This window comes from Tubulanus polymorphus, unplaced genomic scaffold, assembly GCF_964204645.1.
Source record: "Tubulanus polymorphus unplaced genomic scaffold, tnTubPoly1.2 scaffold_48, whole genome shotgun sequence".
Taxonomy (NCBI): Eukaryota; Metazoa; Nemertea; class Palaeonemertea; order Tubulaniformes; family Tubulanidae; genus Tubulanus; species Tubulanus polymorphus.
Window position 1 is genome coordinate 36,415 of NW_027437454.1, and position 19,997 is coordinate 56,411.

The window sequence follows — 19,997 nt, forward strand, 5'->3', positions numbered from 1 at the left end:
TGTCCGTGTGTGAGTGTTTAATGTACGGGATGATGATGAATGATGAGGTCGTGTTTGAGGATTAATGAACATCCGTTTCTAACCGCAGTTTGAACTCAGCTGCTCAGTTTTTGCCTCCACTCGCATTTCCGATGAAATAAAATAAAGCCAAAGTGGAGGCATTGTCGAGAACGAATGTGCTTTCGTTTAATAGACTGGTTGCCTGTTGATTTCTGCGCCATGATCGGCATCCAGTTTAATCACTTAAATGAAACAGAAATGTAAAATAGAGTTAATTGGGGGGGGGGGGGGTTCCGGTCGTCTCTGGATTTGTAATAGAGTTCGCTCAGAGACTCCGACAATCTCTGACTCTCGCCGAGGTTCTCCGAATCTAACCGATCGAGGTTCTCCGAAACATACCGAGGTTCTCCGGATCTTACCGAGGTTCTCCGAAACTTACCGAGGTACTCCGACACTCGCAGACGCATCCCATTTATCCGAAAATACCCGACGATCTTCGGCATTAAACGACCATTTCTTGCGGTGCCCTTTTTAAAAAATCTGGAGCAGACGAGATCGATTTTGGTCGTCTGCTCAGGCTGTCGGGGCAGACGTCGCCCGCAGCGGTTCGCGTGCGCATATATAACATTTATTCAGCGAATACTTTTTGCCCCTCAAGGAGGGAACTTCTCGATAAAAACTATATCGATCAATAATGATCGACTAGCGACGCGAATACTTTATTATCTTATAAACATATGCTTCAACGACGGTAGGGAGGGGGTCTATATCCCGGCGACACAGCCGTTCTCTGCCCCCGGGCATCGCAGTTATAAATTCAGTCGTTACTTCAGTCCAGAGCCAACAAATCTATTATATACATTTAATTCATATTTCTACTGAGTGTAGCTTTAATAAATGAAAACTTCATTCGGTTTTAGCTGAAAATGTAGAAGAAACACCGAATAACTACTAGCGACACCTGGTGGATCCTCACTTGCTGCAAGTGGAATCATCTATTGTCGAACTAGTTGGTGTCCTACTGCACACTAGCGACACCTGTTGATTTAGCGTTCCTTTTCTCGTAAAACTATTTTCCACATAATTTTCACTAACTTCAATAAAAAAAACTGCGTCATCAGATATTCATTGGAAATCTATCTACTTCTGTGAAGCTAGGCTGGGTCAATATTCTAGCGAACAGGATTGCGTAACAACACACCTCATTTAGACATTAAATATGAATTGCAGCCAGTCTGTTGGATATTTCAGCAATAAAACTAGATATTGACAGCACTGCTGATATATTGGCCAGAATTTACAAAAATATAGACCAACTTCCACAGGTCTGGATCCAGTTCCACAGGTCTGGATCCAGATCCAGGATCACGTGCAACTCTCGTTTACGTCATATTGGCCGTGTAAATGGTTGACGCCCGTTGCTTTTTAGCTGGACTAACCAATTTTGATTTGAACCCAGTTGCGTGGGTTTAATTTGACTCTGAACCCAGTTCCACAGTTGTGTGTGTTTAATTTAACTCTGAATCCAGTTCCACAGTTGTGTGGGTTTAATTTAACTCTGAACCCAGTTCCCAGTTGTGTGTGTTTAATTTAACTCTGAATCCAGTTCCACAGTTGTGTGGCTTTAATTCGACCGTGGATCTAGCTCCACATCGCACACGACACGACAGACGGAAGCGCCCGGGAAACATGTCTGCATTTTCCGCGTTTCCGTAAGCGTTGCGGGCCTTATAGCACGAGTAAAATCCAACGCAACGAAACGGCTCACGACCAGAGAATCGCAGCGCGGACGTTCTACATGTAATACGTGGACGACCGCGCGGGGGCAAAGTGCACGTAACCTGCCATTGATTGGGTTATTAGCGATAATAACATCTCGCCGGAATTGATGAATCCTTTGTCGTGCGGATTATACGTGGATGAAGCCAGAATCCCGTCCGAGCCTTTGATCGACGCCGCGTTCAGCACAGACGCACGTCGCGCACGTACTCGCAGATCAAATAGCGTATGTTGATTACGTATGTCTGCTTCCACGAATCACCCTATGACGTCATCGGATTACCTACCGGACTGATGGCGTCTACGGGCATTTCGTTTAAAAGATGTCCGCCTCTGTAAATCCCGGTTATTGCGTCATCGAAATACCTACGACTTCCCCCTGAATACGCTTTCAGCAAAGATGTCTGATTCCGTAGATCCTCCTATGACATCATCAGTTTCAAATAGAAACGTAAAACCCTAACTTACCTTTTGTAGAAAAAAAGCGATGAAGACTGAAGAACAAAATATACAAAGCCGATTTCCAATGTCCAATTTCTAATCATCATGATGTAATCGGGTTCGAACCCACCAAATGGCGTGACGAGCACTCGGTCTTACGTTGTCAAAATTAGTTGATTTTCCTTCTATTCAGAGTAAGACCGAGTAACTACTAGCGACACCTGGTGGATCCTCACCTGCCAATGATTGAAATAAACGATTACATCCTTCAATGCAGAGTAAGACCGAATAACTACTAGCGACACCTGTTGGATCCTCGCCTGCCGATGAGAGGAATCTTCGATTGCCACAGGAGGTCGTAGGTTCCCCGTTTAATTCGTCTTAACTCGTGAATTTTACCTGTTTTAAGCGAGTAGACAGAATTCGTCCAGGCGCCTCCGCACATTTCATCAGTGTTTCCTCGACACGGACTCGAACATAACGACTCGTCTAACTGGTCGTGTTTTCCGTACGTGTCTCCGCAATGACATTCATCGCTATTCTGCAACCCGGCGTACGCGAAACCTTTAGATAAATTAAAACATTTCAATACCGGCTCAAACGAATGAAAATCGAATTTACCGAAAATCTCTCTCCATCTGCGCAAAAGTGAAAGGTTTCTTTGAAATATCTTGGTATAAGTTTAGATAGTTTACGGATACAAACAAGGAGAAACATACGTGTAGTTAATGTTACCTGATTGGAGACATTTGGAGGCACATTTGAATACAGTCTGATCATCGGAACGACTGTATTCACCATCAAGGTCCCTCTGTGAAGCATCCTTATAACAACCAATATACTCAACTGAAATAATACAATTCAAAGAATTGATCCATTTTCACAGTTGTGTGGGTTTAATTTGACTATGAACGCAGTTCCACAGTTGTGTGGGTTTGATTTGACTCTGAATCCAGTTACACAGTTGTGTGGGTTTGCTTTGACTCTGAACTCAGTTCCACAGTTGTGTGGGATTCATTTGACTATGAACGTAGTTCCACAGTTGTGTGGGTTTAATTCGACTCTGAATCCAGTTCCACAGTTGTGTGGGTTTAATTTGACTCTGGATCCAGTTCCACAGTTGTATAGGTTTAATTTGACCGTGGATCCAGTTCCACAGTGTAGTGAGGGTTTAATTTGATCCAGAAATTTGTTTTCTGAAATGTACACACCAGACATCTATCGACACTATTTGATGAATACTTACGTGCAAGTTGTGACGTCGAATTCGCCGAAACTTCCAGAACGAAATAAACAATGGCACCGATTACAAAACTCCTCATTCCGCCGGTCAGTCGTATCGATCGCGAACGTTTTTAGCGTAAGTCTCGCGTACTTCGACGTGGACGGACCCTCTCTCTATAGCGATTCTGACTCGAATAACGAATCGCGCAATTAGTGATAATTTGTCGCGTATTATTAAAATTTACTTATTTTTTATTCATGGAACTCGTCGATGAGGCCTGGAAACATTTCGAGCCATTCGATTGAAGTTTGATCCATTTCATCAACATATATCATGCAATAACTGATGTTGAATATTTCATCCAAATTCGATTGTCATAGGGGCGATAGGTCGATGTCAGCCGTCCACGGGTACGGACAATACTACTGCGGCAACCAAGGATCCGCTAGGGGCGCTAGTGTGAATCCGGTATTGAAGAATTAATTCCGTAGATATGTTTCTTGTAATTTTTATGTTGTCAAAAAAACTATTTTTGTTACTTTGAATATATTTAATTATAATGTTGTATTCCCTCCAATACCTCCCGCGAGGGGTTTGAGAGTAAATCAAATCGAATTGAATTGAACGTTTTATACTCGAATAGCGAATCTCGCGATTAGTTGTTAATTTTTCTTGTCCGTCGCGAATAAATACATTTTTCTCATATTTTATTCAAAAATGTCGTCGATGAGGCCTGGCAACATTTCAATCCTTTTAATTGAAGTTTGATTGATCGCAACAAATAGACTAACCAATGAATCCGCTAGGTGGCGCTTGTGTCGGTATTCCGCCGTTACTGGAAAATACGTATGGTTGCCTCCATAAATCCCCCTATGACGTCATAGAGTTTGTATAGAAAAATTAACGCCTTACCTTTTGTAACTTGTTTGTGTCCGATTTCACGTAATAGTAAAATCAGAAATCAAGTGTTAAGACTTAGTAACTATCCGTGTGATTTCATTTAATCGGGTTCGAATCCCAGCAAGTGACTTCCTGAAAGAAAGTTTATTCAATTTCTTTTCACTCATGAATTTTACCTGTCTTCAACGAGTAGATAGAATTCGCCCAGCCTCCTCCGCACTTTTCATCAGCGTTTCCACGACAGTAACGGGAACAAGACGACTCGTTTAACGGCCCGTATTTTCCGTACGAGTCTCCGCAATAGCACTCGTGGCCGTACTGTAAACCAGCGTAGGCGAAATCTACATCGAATAACATTATATATTTCTATAACAGCCCGAACTAATCAAAATTGAACCTAGAAATAAGTATTGGCCGCGTAAAAATGTGAATTTATGTTTTTTTTACACAACTTGTTTTAATTGGACATCAATTAAAAACTTTTTGAAATATTTAATACAATTCTTACCCAATTTGAGACATTCGGAGCCGCAAGCAAATGCGGTTAGGACATCGAATCTAGTGTAATAGCCACCGAGGTCTCTATCCGGAGCATCCTTATAGCAACCGATATACTCAACTAAATCAAATATATGATATTCTAAACGTATTAGAAAAATTCTGACCGCCGATCATACAACTTTATCTGTACTTCGACTGACGATTTCAAAATCAAACCCCGTTTCACTCCCAGCAGGTGTTGTGGGTTTGTAAGCGACGCCAAACGGGACAAAAATTCTAACGAAATTTACCAACCAAATAGATAACAAAAGGTCAAAGCAAAAGATCAAAAGGTATGGATCCAGTTCCACAGTTGTGTGGTTTTAATTTAACACTGAAACCAGTTCCACAGTTGTGTGGTTTTAATTTAACCCTGAAACCAGTTCCACAGTTGTGTGGTTTTAATTTAACACTGAAACCAGTTCCACAGTTGTGTGGTTATAATTTGACACTGAAACCAGTTCCGCAGTAGTGTGGGTTTGATTTGACTCTGAATCCAGTTCCACAATTGTGTGGGTTCAATTTGACTCTGAATCCAGTTCCGTTTGGGTTTAATTTGAATCTGAATCCAGTTCCGTTTGGGTTTAATTTGAATCTGAACCCAGTTCCACAGTTATCTGCTATTTGATGAATACTTACGCGCAAGTTTTGACGTCGAATTCGCCGAAACTTCCAGAACGAAATAAACAACAATTACAACACTGACAACAAAACTCCTCATTTTGCCGAAATAAAGATAAACTTTTCTTCCGTTTTAAGATCCGTTAAACCTGCTCGATATCGCGCACGCGTTATCTAGACGGTTGTCTATCGTGTTATGTCCCCAGTAGCTAAGCTTTGTTCTCCTATTAGGTACTTGAATTGAATTCATCGTTCACAATATCTGTTTATTTCTTATTCATAAAATTCGCGTGCCACAGACGCCTACGCGGCTTCAATACATCAAAGCATTTAGCCGATCTTAATTACGTAATCGCATTACGCGCTATCGCCTCGGTTTAAAGTAGCATCGAAGCAGACAAATCCACGGATTAAAGCGAAGTCCTACTTTTAAAATTCTGTTTACAACACAGAATTTCGGTAGTGCCTAACAGAGCGCTATCATCAGTTGGTTGATGATGGAGCACCGATCTTTTCGAGAAGTGTCTATAGAATATGTGCTGGTGAATTGATGATGTCATAGGGGGATTTACGGAGGCAGACATCTTCTCTGGAAGTGTTATAAATCAAATCACTGGTAGACAATTAGATGATGTCATAGGGGGATTAATGGAGGCAGACATCTTTTCCTTCGTTCTACGCAGATACGATTTGACATTCATAACAATGAAGGAGCTCAGTGAATCTACTGTGGCAGTCGAGGATCCGCTAGTGGCGCTAGTATGAAGTCAGTATTCAGTATGTCACGCGTGCTACCGTGTTTTCTAAATATTTGTATATAAATGTGTAATAGTTTTCCTCCATATACCATGGAAATGGTTGGAGTGAGTGTAAAAAAAATCGTAATCGTAATCTTCCACACGTCATGTTGACAATGCTACTGTGGCAGTCGACGATCTGCTAGAGGCGCTGTGTACTAACTGTTCGCTCCATCCAAGTATCGTCGCGTCTAGCGTCCGATTAGAACATCTCAACGACTTAGATTAGATAATTGTCTGGGAACGGGGAGAGAAACTTCGCGGGCGAGGGGTTTGAGGAGACGACCGAGTTAGAGAGGCATACATATCTCGAAATACCGACGTATGAGTGTTTCGAGGTTAGAATATGATACCCGTTGACGGTTAGGGTATCCGCGAATTCTGTATCGATTTTTTGTTAAATGTCAATCCGTCGCTCGGGTCCGCGAACGAATTATTCATGAGATATGTGTCATCGGAGCGGTTATATATCTGTCAGGGTCGGACCTACGTGCCGCAGAGGGTGTCACACTTTATTGACATGTTTTTGTATATTGGAGTTTCGTAAGAAAAACGGACCACGGCGAAATAGCGAGACTCAGATAAAAAAATCATCCCTGAAAACTATTTGATATAATTCAGCGCACGACTATTTAGAGACTTATATTGATTGTACATGATAATAATAATAATAGTAATTTTATTTTGAATAGGATAGTCTTGGACCAAATATTTCCAGATGACAAGGGCGCCTTCGAGTCTGGTGTAGTTGGTCCAGTTTCATGATAGACCGGCTCAAGCTCATTTTCGTCCAGTTCAACCCGAGACTTAAAACAAGACCGGGCTAAGCCTTATTTTAATTCAGTTCCAGGGGCCAGTTGCATAGTCATGGCTTAGACTTAAGACCAATCTAAGACCAACTTCGTTCTATAGCCAATCTAATGACTTAAGACCAATCTTAAGATCTAAGACCACTTTTGGACTTACGTCACGACTTTGCAACTGGCCCCAGGGGTCCGCTCTTAACATAAAGATCAGGCTGAGATAATTTCGGGCCAGCTCAAAAGTCAGAACTCAAAATTAGACCTGGATAACCTAATTTCGTTCACATTACCAATCAGCGCTAGTCAGATAAATACCAAACTCGTTACGATGGAATCCATTATCGCAGTCCAGTTACGCATTTTTAGGAAAACTCGAATACGTAATCGGTCATCATTACGCGCTGAATCGGGATTGTGCGGAGAAGTGACGTCGATTCCTGATGGCGATGCGGCTCAAACCAGATACATCACTTTGGAGGAATTCAATGTTATTTCCCGGCTAAAGTGGTTTTTGGTTTCTCCTTTATCCAATTAGCCGTCTGTTCCGCACAGCTAGCGGGAAGAATCACCAGAACAGACGCGGTGTATCTTTCACTGCGACCGTCTGCAATATGAGAGAGAACACTGTTATTACTGCCATCTCACCAAATCTCTCTCGTCTCTTCCCTCCCATCCCTCTCCCCTCTCCCCTTCCCCTCTCACCCAATCTCTCTCTTCTCTCCCCTCTCTCCCCCTCTCCCATCCCTCTCCCCTTCCCCTTCCCCTCTCACCCAATCTCTCTTTCTTCTCACTCCTCTCTCCCCTCTCATGCCTCCCTCCCTCACCTCTCTCCTCTCTCCTCCTCTTCGCCTCTCTCCCAATCATTCTACTCTCGCTCCCCCTCTCCCCTTCTCCCAACCCCTCGCCGAATTTCTTCTCTCGCTCCACCCCTCTCTCTTCTCTCACTCCTCTCTCCCCTCTCTCTCCCCCTCTCCCATCCCCTCACCCAATCTCTCTTCTCGCTCCTCTCCCCCTCTCTCTCTCTCTCTCTCTCTCTCCTCTTACACCTCTCCCCCTCTAACTCCTCTCTCCTCGTCTGTCTCCCTCTCCTCTTACTCCTCTCTCTCTCTCACTCTTCCGCTCTTCTCATCTGTGAATCACACTGTAACATAGATTTGATGTTCTCTAGTAGCAGCCATCAGGGAGCACGGTGCAAACATCTGCAGCTCGTTACAATCTATAATAATGTCCCTTCTATTTGTGCTGATGATCGTGAGTGGATAAGAGAAGAGAGAAGTGAGGGAGAAAGAGGGAGAGAGAGGGAGATGGGAAGAGAATCAGTAACGTTTATGTTCGCTATTTATGAAATTGTCTATTAACGCAGAGTTGAGTCGTTAATGCGTCCCTCATTCTCGTATCACCATAGATATTTATACTGCACGCCAGTCGTTAAGAGTTAGTTCTAGTTATTAGCCGGGAATACTCCCTCTCCCTCCCCCTCTCCCTCTCCCTCTCCCTCTCCCTCTCCCTCTCCCGTTGCAGCTCGAGAGAGGAGGGGAATCTTCAGGAATACTGTATTCCTTGAACTAGTGTAGTTCATTCAACGACTATATCCTAATAGTCACATCTTCAGGAAAACTGTATTCCTTGAGCTAGTGTAGTTTATTCAACGTTTCGACTATATCCTAATAGTCATCTTCAGGAATACTGTATTCCTTGAGCTAGTGTTGTTTATTCAACGTTTCGACTATATCCTAATAGTCATCTTCAGGAATACTGTATGGCTGTATGGGACTTAATTCACTTATCTAGCCCGTTCGGAGACGGTTCCAGGCCCCTTGAGGATAATTACATTCAGTTTAAGATATTTTGACGAGTAAGGCCACTGAATTCGACCTTGACATTCAATCCCCGTTTAAAGATTCACGACGCCGATGTGCGCGTCTCGGTGTGTATACAGGATACGTATACGTCGGCATTCTCTCTATAATTCAGTAGAGTCACAACGTATAAAAACCAAACTCCCCAGAGAAACGACATGAGAAATGTTTCTACTCAGCGCGTATATCAGATCCAGACACGACTGACACGAGTTATAGACACAGGCCGTTAACATCAGTTAGTGCTCGTATCTGCGAGACGTTGAATAATCGTCGAGTCGCGATATGGGCAATATTACAACATCGGTCTAAGCTCAAGGTTCTATAAACCAATCTAACAACTTGAGACCAGTCTAAGATCATTTTAGTTTCATAACCAATCTAATAGCTTAAGACCAGTCTAAGATCATTTTGGTTCTATAACCAATCTAACAACCTAAGACCAGTCCAAATTCATTTTAGTTCTATAGCCAATCTAACAACTCAAGACCAGTCTAAGCTCATTTTAGTTCTATAACCAATCTAACAACTTGAGACCAGTGTAAGCTCATTTTGGTTCTAAAGCCAATCTAACAACTCGAGACCAGTCTGAGCTCATTTGGACCAAAAGTTTAAACTGTTGTTAGAAATATTCCATTCAAAATGTATTTTTAATCTCTCAGGATTTGGTTACGCTGTCTGGCGGGATATCTAGTGAATAACGGACTCAATATTTCTCCGCTATTAAGTCCCTCGTTTACCGGGCTGTCGACAATCTCATTCACACACCTGTTTATGTATAGCCGATCGATTTCGCTTGTAACAATGATATGCTTGGAAAAACCTAAAAAAATGGATTTGATGATCGAGAGTAATTGAAACCGTAAAACCCAGACTTGTTCAATCCCACCTGTTGATTGTAAGCCGGTCTAGACTTGTTTTGTCGCAGTCTCCAATAGCGCATCTGCATTGAAAATGATATTTTAAACGATTTTAGAATAATATCATTTCATGATATTGCTGGAATTAGATGTTTGCAGGTGCTTGTTTAGCTATGAAAGTTTAAGGTCATTCTGAACTTATTTTGGTTCTATAACCAATCTAACAACTTAAGACCAGTCTAAACTCATTTTGGTTCTATAGCAAAAAAAAAACAATTTACGACCAGTCTAAGCTCATTTTGGTTCTATAACCAATCTATCAACTCAAGACCAGTCCAAAGTCATTTTGGTTCTAAAGCAAAAAAAACAATTTACGACCAGTCTATGCTCATTTTGGTTCTATAACCAATCCAACAACTTGAGACCAGTTTACGTTTATTTTCATCTTATAGACACAATGAGCTTACACCGATGTTAAAGCCGTACTGTGAAACCCTGGGTACAGGGAACCCCAGTTGTTCCCGCTTGTTCAAAATAATCTCGGCGAGCTGTCAAAAAAAAAAAAAATCTAGAATAAATTGCCTGGAAATAGATTTCATTTTCATAAATCATTTCGGTTTTTTTATAATCTCGGTCATTAATCGTTGATAAACTGTCAATTCGACCGGGTCGCTTCGCTGCCATATCACTCAATCAGTAACCTATAGTAACTGTAAGCGCGTGACGTCATTAGGGGAATATTAATCATCGCAGTAATTTCGACGGCGCATAATATAACAGATGGTTCACGAATAATGAGGCAAAATAATAATGTCACAGGAAAAAAAACTAATTACGCGCTATCGGGCGCTTGACAATTGGCAACAGACGAGTAATGAAATCACGGATATGGACTAATTGTCGACGTGGCTGCGATGAATGGAATCACCGGCGTAAAAGGACTTTATCTCGGACTCGGTTGCGTAAGATAAAAACAAACGACTAGATTGCGCGTTTAATTGTTCATCAAAGGAAATTGAACCAGATCGAAACAAATCCAATTGAATCCGAGGCGAAATGGATTCGGATTTTAATCAGTTCAGGATTTAAGGGTTCTTAGTTTACGTCGCTTCGTTTCATCCGAATCGGTGGCGTTCGGCTCTTCAGCGATAAACCCTCCATCGGCTGGGATAAGTCGCTCGCAAGATTTATCAGCTATAACCTAGCAATTCAATTAGTGTTCAACCCCTCCACTCTCCTCTCCTCTCCTCTCCTCTCTCTCTCTCTCTCTCTCTCTATCGGGCGGCCACTCCATTTACAAAAGACATTTGAACCTTCAACAGTTTCCAGGTAAATTGCGCGTATTTCAATCATTTCAACAGCTCGATAATCTGCTTCGTTCTCAGGGAGTACTGTGGCAATCGAGGATCCGCTGGGCGGCGCTAGCGTGAAGTGTTTCTTGCACGCATGCTGGCAAAACTACTGTGGCAATCGAGGGTCCACTAGGTGGCGCTTGCCTAAAGGGTATGTATTACAAAGAATATACATGTGCGTATGTATTGAAATATTTTGTTAAGCTTGACTGAGAATTCTATGACAACGCCATCTGGCGGAATATTCCCTGCGGCTATAGTTTTTCAAAACGCACGCGCGCGGCGTACGTTTTACTACAAAGACAATTTACGGAGTGAATTCTAAAGAGGCTATTATACTTTACTTTAATTCCAATCCTATTTATTTCCAGGGTCCCCCGCGCTTACCGATAGATTTCTACGAATTTCGAAACTTGCTTCGGGATCGTTTTTGAAATTCGCACGACATTATTGGCAAAGTAGCTTCGCCGCGCGTACGGTTAATTCCTATACGGTTATAGATTTTATCCCCCTAGGGAGGAATTAAGGGGGATGAGTATGATACCGGCTCTTACAGGGGGTCGAACGCGCGTAGACCCGTTGGCCCCGATCTTGATCCGGCGCGTTGCCCGGGTCGTGTTGTATATCGCGACGGATTTGAATAGTGTTGCATAAAATGTTTCTAAGCTCATTTGAAAATGGAAAAATTGTCGTCATCGCCCTCATCATCCTGAGCCGGGATCTGACGATTGTCTTGTCACTCGGTTGTCGCCTCGGGCTATTTCTATTCTGTCGGTATTTTACTAACCTTTACGAGTAGACAGTTATTAGTGAATGGGAGAGGAGAGAGAGGAGTTGGAAAGCGATAGAGCAGTTGGTGAGAGGGAGAGAGAGGGGCTAGGGAGAGGGAGAAAAATAGTTTGGTAAAGATGTTAATAGCACGCGGGTATTCAGTATTGTCTAATGGGATTTATATTATGAAAACGGACAGCTATTTTGTCGTCACCACTATAGCAGCATGGTTGAATTCGCCAGAATCACTAAAATTATCTTTGACATTTTTTGATAATATCTTGTCGGTATCTGCTCTATCGGTCTACCTCTCATTCTATCTATCTCCCTCTCCCTCTCTCTCTCTCGCTCTTCTTCTCCGGTTTGCTCTTACCGTTCCCTTGGTTGAATCATGCAAAAGCGTGCAAAAACGATCGCCCAACGTGGGGCTCGAACCCACGACCCTGGGATTAAGAGTCCCATGCTCTACCGACTGAGCTAGCCGGGCGCTTGGCTCAAACTAAGCTTTTTCGGGATTTCCCAGAGGGATTTTAATGAACTGAAATTTCTAAAGCGCATCTTCGGCCAATCGCGGAGACAGCGATTCAATAGTTACAGCGGTTAGAATGTGTCTGTCGTCTGCTAACAGTGTGTGCAGCTTGTGGTTCGGTGTCAAATCGAATATTTCTCTGCGCCCTAATGATAGTCAAGACAGCGCGGATAATGTAACGATCAGACAGCATTCCATGATTGATGATGCAATTTTCTCGAATTAACTTTTTTTTTTACTTTTAAAAAGAAAACGCTTTCGGAATTAGAGGAAAAATCAATCTAACCATTATCCAATTTTCAGTGTCAAGATCCGTAAGTTGGAACAACGGCTTCGGCTCAACTTAATCTAGATCGGGTTCCACAGCTGTGCTCATTCCACTTGAGTCTAGACCGAGTTCCACAGCTGCTGCGTTGATTTAATTCGACTCTGTATGGATCCAGTTCCACAGTTCCGTGGGTTTGATTTCAATTTTTAGACCAAGTTCAACAGTTGTGTGTGTCTAATTAATTGACCGTGAACCCAGTTCCAAAAGGGCTTAATTCGACTCTGGATCCAGTTCCACGTTTTGGGTTTAATTTGACACTGAATCCAGTTCCACAGTTGTGTGGGTTTGATTTGTGTCTAGATCCAGGTCCACGGTTGTATGGGCTCAATTTGACTCCAGACCCAGTTCCACAGTTGTATGGGCTCAATTTGACTCCAGACCCAGTTCCACAGTTGTGTAGGTTTAATTTGTGTCTAGACCCAGTTCCACAGTTGTGTTGGTTTAATTTGTGTCTAGATCCAGTTCCACAGTTATATATGTGGGTTTATTCCGACTCGGGACTATTTGCCGGACCGACTGACTGGGTTTTGTAGGAGGCAGAATGGATCTATAATGACAGACGAAGACATGGCTGATGTTTCTGGATAAACAGTAACTAACAGTTACTGACCACAGATAACAACAACTCGTCTCATGCCTTCTTTATACGTGATTAGAATGAAATCCATTGCAGAATCGTGTATAGATTAGCTATATATATACACCATCTCTCCCTTCTCTCTCTCTCTCTCTCCTTCTCTCTCTCCTCTCTCTCCTCTCTTTTCTCTCCCGGTCCAGCTCTCTCCCATTCTCCTCTCTACCGCTACCAACATCCTACCTCTTACCTCCCTCCCTCTCTCCTCCCTCTCTCTCTCATTCTCCCTCTCCTCTTTTCCCACTCACCCTCTTGCTCTCTCTCCTCTCCTCCCATCCTCTCTCTTCCCTCATTTCTCTCCCTCCCTCCCCCCTCTCTCTCTCTCTCTCTGCAGCCCCCCTCTCCGACGCCGGGGAGGCACTCAACAGTGTTTTCCCAGTTCAGTCCCATCACTGGTCAATTACTGTAAGTGCACTTATACATACACTTACGCACAAAACATACAAATCAACGAAACAAAACCTGAACCATACAACATCTCATCATTCACGACACTTCACTGTGTTTACCCTGATCATTGTTGGGTTGTTTCTCTGCGAGTCTCTCTTCCACTAATATGGGGTTCAGCATGGATCTAACTGCACTTAGGGTGCACCGAGAACCAACGTGCCTTCGCCCCCAACCGATCTCGTCTTCCCCTCACCCACCACGCAGTCTCTTGAAAACCCTCCCGCTCCCTTATTTTCATAGTCTCTTAAACTCCCCTCAGCCTATACGCTCTCCCCGTCTCAGTCTCCCCTCTCTTTTCTACACCCTCTCCCCACCCTCTGCAACATCTCTCCTCTCTCGCCCTCTCCTCGCTATATCAATCACACTCTCTGGTCTTTTGGTCTTTTTCCTATTCTCTCACATACTCGGATATGGCGATGTCCCCCTCCATCTGGGCACGGTCTCCCCTACTTCTCCTCCCAGCTGGGTGCGGTGCTCTTCCTCCCCCCATCCGGGCACGGTCCCCCCCTCCCCAGGTGCTGTGCTGCAAATATTAATACATCCTCCCCAGAGCGTCCCTCGTCATCTGTCACACGCGCAGACGTCAATAAAACGTTTCGCCAATCTCTCAGATTAATACAACCTTGTGTGTCTTTTTCTATCGCCAGAATCGAAATCTCGCAACAAGCGAAATCGAAATAAATAAATGAATTTCGTTTTTCATAATACTATACGAAGCGATACAAATCTCTAGCTGTCGTATTCAAATCGGGGGGATATTCGAAGTATTCCGGCGATGTATTCTGCTGATATTTCTGTTGTATTATTACGATTTTATCTCCGTCATTTCGTCGCTTTGTTCGCCCGATGCCGCGCCGGATTATGCCGGATACGAACGAATCGACCGGATTACGGCGACTACGAACGAGCGCGCAGTATAAGCCGGTCGACAATGCGCGGCCCTAGTCCGAATCGGTGATCCCTTAATCGCAGGCATTTTTACATGTTTGCGTTTTAACATTTATTTAACGATTCTCGGGGCTCAAACCGGATATCCGTTCAACTCGCGCGAGATTCTGCGAGAACCACGCAGCCGTCAGTTGCAGTTATGTTTTTATATGTCGTTTCAGGAGAGCGGCGCGGAAAACAATCGAAATGAAATAAATCTAATAAAAAAGACCCGGTTTATGTATCTGTCTGTCTCTGTCTGGTCTCGTCTGCATCGAGCGAGAAAACGGTTTTTATTCGTTATAGCGATTATCACACGCGACTAAATGAAATTACGACGAACATTACTCGTCAATTTTCATTTGTTTAATAATCGTCATTTAGAGTGAGATGAGGGAGGGGAGGTGACGGGAGGGGAGTTGCATAGAGAAGATAGGAGGGAGAGAGGAGGGAAGGAGAGAGAGAGAGAGAGAGAGAGAGAGAGAGAGAGAGAGAGAGAGAGAGAGAGAGAGAGAGAGAGAGAGAGAGAGAGAGAGAGAGAGAGAGAGAGAGAGAGAGAGAGAGAGAGAGAGAGAGAGAGAGAGAGAGAGAGAGAGAGAGAGAGAGAGAGAGAGAGAGAGAGAGAGAGAGAGAGAGAGAGAGAGAGAGAGAGAGAAGAGAGAGAGAGAGAGAGAGAGAGAGAGAGAGAGAGAGAGAGAGGGAGGGAGGGAGGGAGGGAGGGAGGGAGGGAGGGAGGGAGGGAGGGAGAGAGAGATGAGAGTGAGAAAAGGAGAAGGGAGAAGGAGGGGGAGCTTGGCATAGAGGAGATAAGAGGGAGAGAGTAAGGAGAGAGGAGGGAGGAAGGGAGAGAGGATGAGAGTGAAATAAGAGGGAGAGAGGAGGGAGAGAGAGACGAGGGAGGGGAAGGTGAAGAGATGGGAAGAGGGGGAGAGAGGAGGGAGGGAGAGAGATATGATGAGACGGAGAAGGGAGGGAAACCTGGAGGGGAGATAGGGAGCGAGAAGGCAGAGGGAGGTGACGGTTGTCTATATTTAGTGATTTGAATCCATAAAAATGTCTGCCCAAAGAAAACTTGAAAAGATAGTACTCCTTATTTTGGCAGCCGGAATATTCTTTACATAATCAACCTTTCATATTTCATATTCATATTCTGGTCTTCAATCTTTTCAAAATGGAATCTGGTCCATATTGTGTCGCCGGGTTTCCACAGTGGAACTGGGTCCACATTCAGCGATACACCCTATACACATATAGTCTATACACAGACAAACATACTAACACTAAGGTACTCGTGACCTGGTTCTGATGCAGAAGCAAGTTTTAATAGATTATCTCAAACGTCGTCACACTGACTGCTGAGCGCAGACGACACACCGGTAACAACCTGGAATCCTAGCTATAATTCAATTCCAAACGCTCAGCTCCGAATTGCGGAACACGACGCGCGTTGAAGAAACTTAATTAGTTAGCAATTAACGACCACTACACAACGCAGCTTGTCGCGTGCGCGCAACCAACAGAAAACGTAAATTAGTTCGGGCGGGTTACGAAATTTACTTGAAAACATTTATTTCTCGGCTTCCGCTGCTGTTCTATTTCGATTAGAATTGGGTCAGCGCTTGGAATTGTAACCCTGAGTCGTCGGTTCAAAAATGTCAAATTTCAGATTTATTTACATTTGCACGAGAAGGACAATAACAGGGACAGGGACAGGGACAGGGACAGGGACAGAGACAGGGGCAGGGGCAGGGGCAGGGACAGGGACAGGGACAGGGACAGGGACAGGGACAGGGACAGGGACAGGGACAGGGACAGGGACAGGGACAGGGACAGGGACAGGGACAGGGACAGTGAGACTGACAGGGACAGGGACAGGGAGAGGACTGTGAAAGTGAGAGTGACAGTGACAGGGACAGTGAGACTGACAGGGACACGGACAGGGACAGTGAGAGTGACAAGGACACGCACAGGGACAGTGAGAGTGAGACAGGGACACGGACAGGGACAGTGAGAGTGACAGGGACGAGGAGTCGGGGAGGAAAAAGAGGAGGTGCTAGTGTATGATTGATTGATGACGTCATAGTGTCTCGGCGGAAGTGGTTGTCGCATCTCGTATTGGTTTTAATTAAGAAGCGACTGGTGTAGTCGGAGCTAATATTTGAGTTGATCTCACAAAGCCGCTTCAAGTTTACCGGCTTTGCCAATTAGCTGTGCAAATATACTTTGAGGCAAATTAAAAACTCAACACCGGCCACACATCAACTTAGTCGTTTGACAACAGTTGTTAGTCTGAATTCAGTTCCACAGTTGTGCGTGTTTAATAAGACTCCAGTTCTACAGTTATGTGGGTTTAATTTGACTCTGGATCCAGTTCCACAGTTGTGTGGGTTTAATTTGACTCTGAATCCAGTTCCACAGTTGTGTGGGTTCAATTTGACTCTGAACCCAGTTCCACAGTTGTGTGTGTTTTATTTGACTCTGGATCCAGTTCCACAGTTGTGTGGGTTTAATTTGACCCTAGATCCAGTTCCACAGTTGTGTGGTTTCAATTTGACTCTGGATCAAATTTTGACGCATAAACAACTCGAAATCAACATGGATTCCGTTTATTCTATGAATACCAGTTTTTCATCTTTTTTTTTCTTAAACGGAAAGAATTCCACTGTCAAGTTATTCTATCAAAACAGCTACAGCTACCGAATCAACTCGTGTTGATCGCGTTCATCGTCTGAAAATGTCTTCACTTCGAGTACTGGATGTCGTCGAGATTAACACTGCATGGCGCCAAGGCTGGAAATTATTCGAAAGATTCAGATATATGTCTACGACATTTCATCAGCGCAGATTTAAAAAAGACCATCCACACTCTGAGACCATAATCATATCGTATACATTATCTGTATAGATGTGTAGGACGTCAGCGGTGAGTTCAACCCGTCCTTGGTTTAGTGTTACCGGTTAATTTAAGCGCGTCATTCTCGGAATTAACGAGATCTGCCGCTTATGACGAATGTATTTGATTCTTGTCCTCGAATCTATTTCCATATCTTAGTTTCAGCTAGGAGCAACGCCTAGATCGTGGTACTTGGTTTTAGATACAGAATCTGAACCCATTTCCGCGGTGTTGTACGAATCTAATTTTGCTCTTGACCCAGTTTCACAATTGTTGGGGTTAAATTTGACTTAATTTGGTTAAATTCGAATCTGGGTCCAGGGTCCACAGTGGTGCGGGTTTGATTTTACCCTGGGCCCAGATCCACAGTTGTGCGGGTTCATTTCCACTCATACAGGACTCAGATCCACAGTTGTGTGGGTTCATTTCCACTCATACAGGACTCAGATCCACAGTTGTGTGGGTTCATTTCCACTCATACAGGACTCAGATCCACAGTTGTGTGGATTTATTCCACTCATACGGGACTCAGATCCACAGTTGTGTGGGTTTATTCCACTCATACAGGACTCAGATCCACGGCGTTGTTAGTGTTGTTAGTACCAGTACAATTCAGTACATTTTCAGGATTAATTTGAACTCATGAGATGTCGAACAACTCAACGGAGGCAGTTCAACCTCTTAAAGAGACTTTTTCATCCGTGAACGACATTAAAAACTTAATGCGCCGAATAAAAAAATTATCGCCTCGACTTCTGTAAGCGCTTGCGTGCTATAAACAAGAACATTTTATGTAAATTCGTCTCCGCCTGCGTCATGACCGTCATCGATTTTACTGTTGACCTCGCGCGATTTATTCAAGGTCGCGCGCGTCGACAGGATTGGTTCGACGACGATTGGTTCGAGTGTCCTTCACTTTGCGCGTGTTAGAATCGTTGGAACGCGTCTGTTTTACCGGAAAATCACGTTTTCGTCAAAGTGCGAAAAGTGTCTACTTCGCGCCGGCGTTTATCCTCATTTCGGGCGCTTCAGACGTCGGAATGAGTTCATTTTAAACTTTTTAAATTGTTTTGTCGGTTGCGTAAAAAAGAACTCCGTCTGAGATATTGAAATCAGTTTCCGAGCCGATCGTCACGCGATCGTTATCATTTATCGTGCGAAATTAACACGATTATCGTGTCAAGAATAGCAGTCTGTTCGGTTCATAATAGACTTTACAATTTCGAGTGAATAACAGAAAATGTTTCATTTCAGCCGTTTTCAGAGTCAAATTAAACTGACACAATTATTATTGTGGAACTGATTCAGAGCCAAATTAAACCCACACAACTGTGGAACTGGATACAGAGTCAAATTAAACTCACACAACTGTGGAACTGGGTTCAGCGACAAATTAAACTCACACAACTGTGGAACTGGATTCAGAGTAATATTAAACTGACACAACTGTGGAACTGGATCCAGAGTCAAATTAAACCCACACAACTGTGGAACTGGGTTCAGCGACAAATTAAACTCACACAACTGTGGAACTGGGTTCAGCGACAAATTAAACTCACACAACTGTGGAACTGGATTCAGAGTAATATTAAACTGACACAACTGTGGAACTGGATCCAGAGTCAAATTAAACCCACACAACTGTGGAACTGTGTTCAGCGACAAATTAAGCTCACACAACTGTGGAACTGGATTCAGAGTAATATTAAACTGACACAGCTGTGGAACTGGGTTCAGAATCGAATTAAACTGACACAATTGTGGAACTGGATTCAGAGTCAAATTATACTGACACGTCAACCTGTGGAACTGGATTCACAGCCAAATTTAACTGACACAGTTAATGGGGAACTAATTCACTGATTCAGAATCAAATTAACCCCACACAACTGTGGAACTGGGTTCTGGATCATATCAAACTCAAACTGTGGGTTCAGCCATAAATTAGACCCACACAACTGTTCAGAGACGGATAAAACCTGAAGAAATTAGATTCAGAGTCATATCAAACTGATACAACTGTGTGGAACTGGATCCGGAGTCAAATTAAATCCACACAACTGTGGAACTGGATCCGGAGTCACATTAAATCCACACAACTGTGGAACTGGATTCAGAGTCACATTAAATCCACACAACTGTGGAACTGGATCCGGAGTCACATTAAATCCACACAACTGTGGAACTGGATCCAGAGTCACATTAAATCCACACAACTGTGGAACTGGATCCGGAGTCACATTAAATCCACACAACTGTGGAACTGGATCCAGAGTCACATTAAATCC

At 43.5% G+C, this 19,997-nt stretch overlaps 1 long non-coding RNA gene and 1 other non-coding gene across 2 annotated transcripts in view; one reads left to right on the top strand and one right to left on the bottom strand.

Moving 5' to 3' along the window:
* The window catches only part of LOC141914579 (uncharacterized), a 66,399-nt gene that overhangs the window by 17,298 nt on the left and 29,104 nt on the right, over positions 1-19,997 (top strand). The window lies entirely within an intron of this gene.
* On the bottom strand, positions 12,363-12,435 carry Trnak-cuu (transfer RNA lysine (anticodon CUU)). Its single transcript has one exon. It is a non-coding gene; the product is annotated as a tRNA-Lys (tRNA).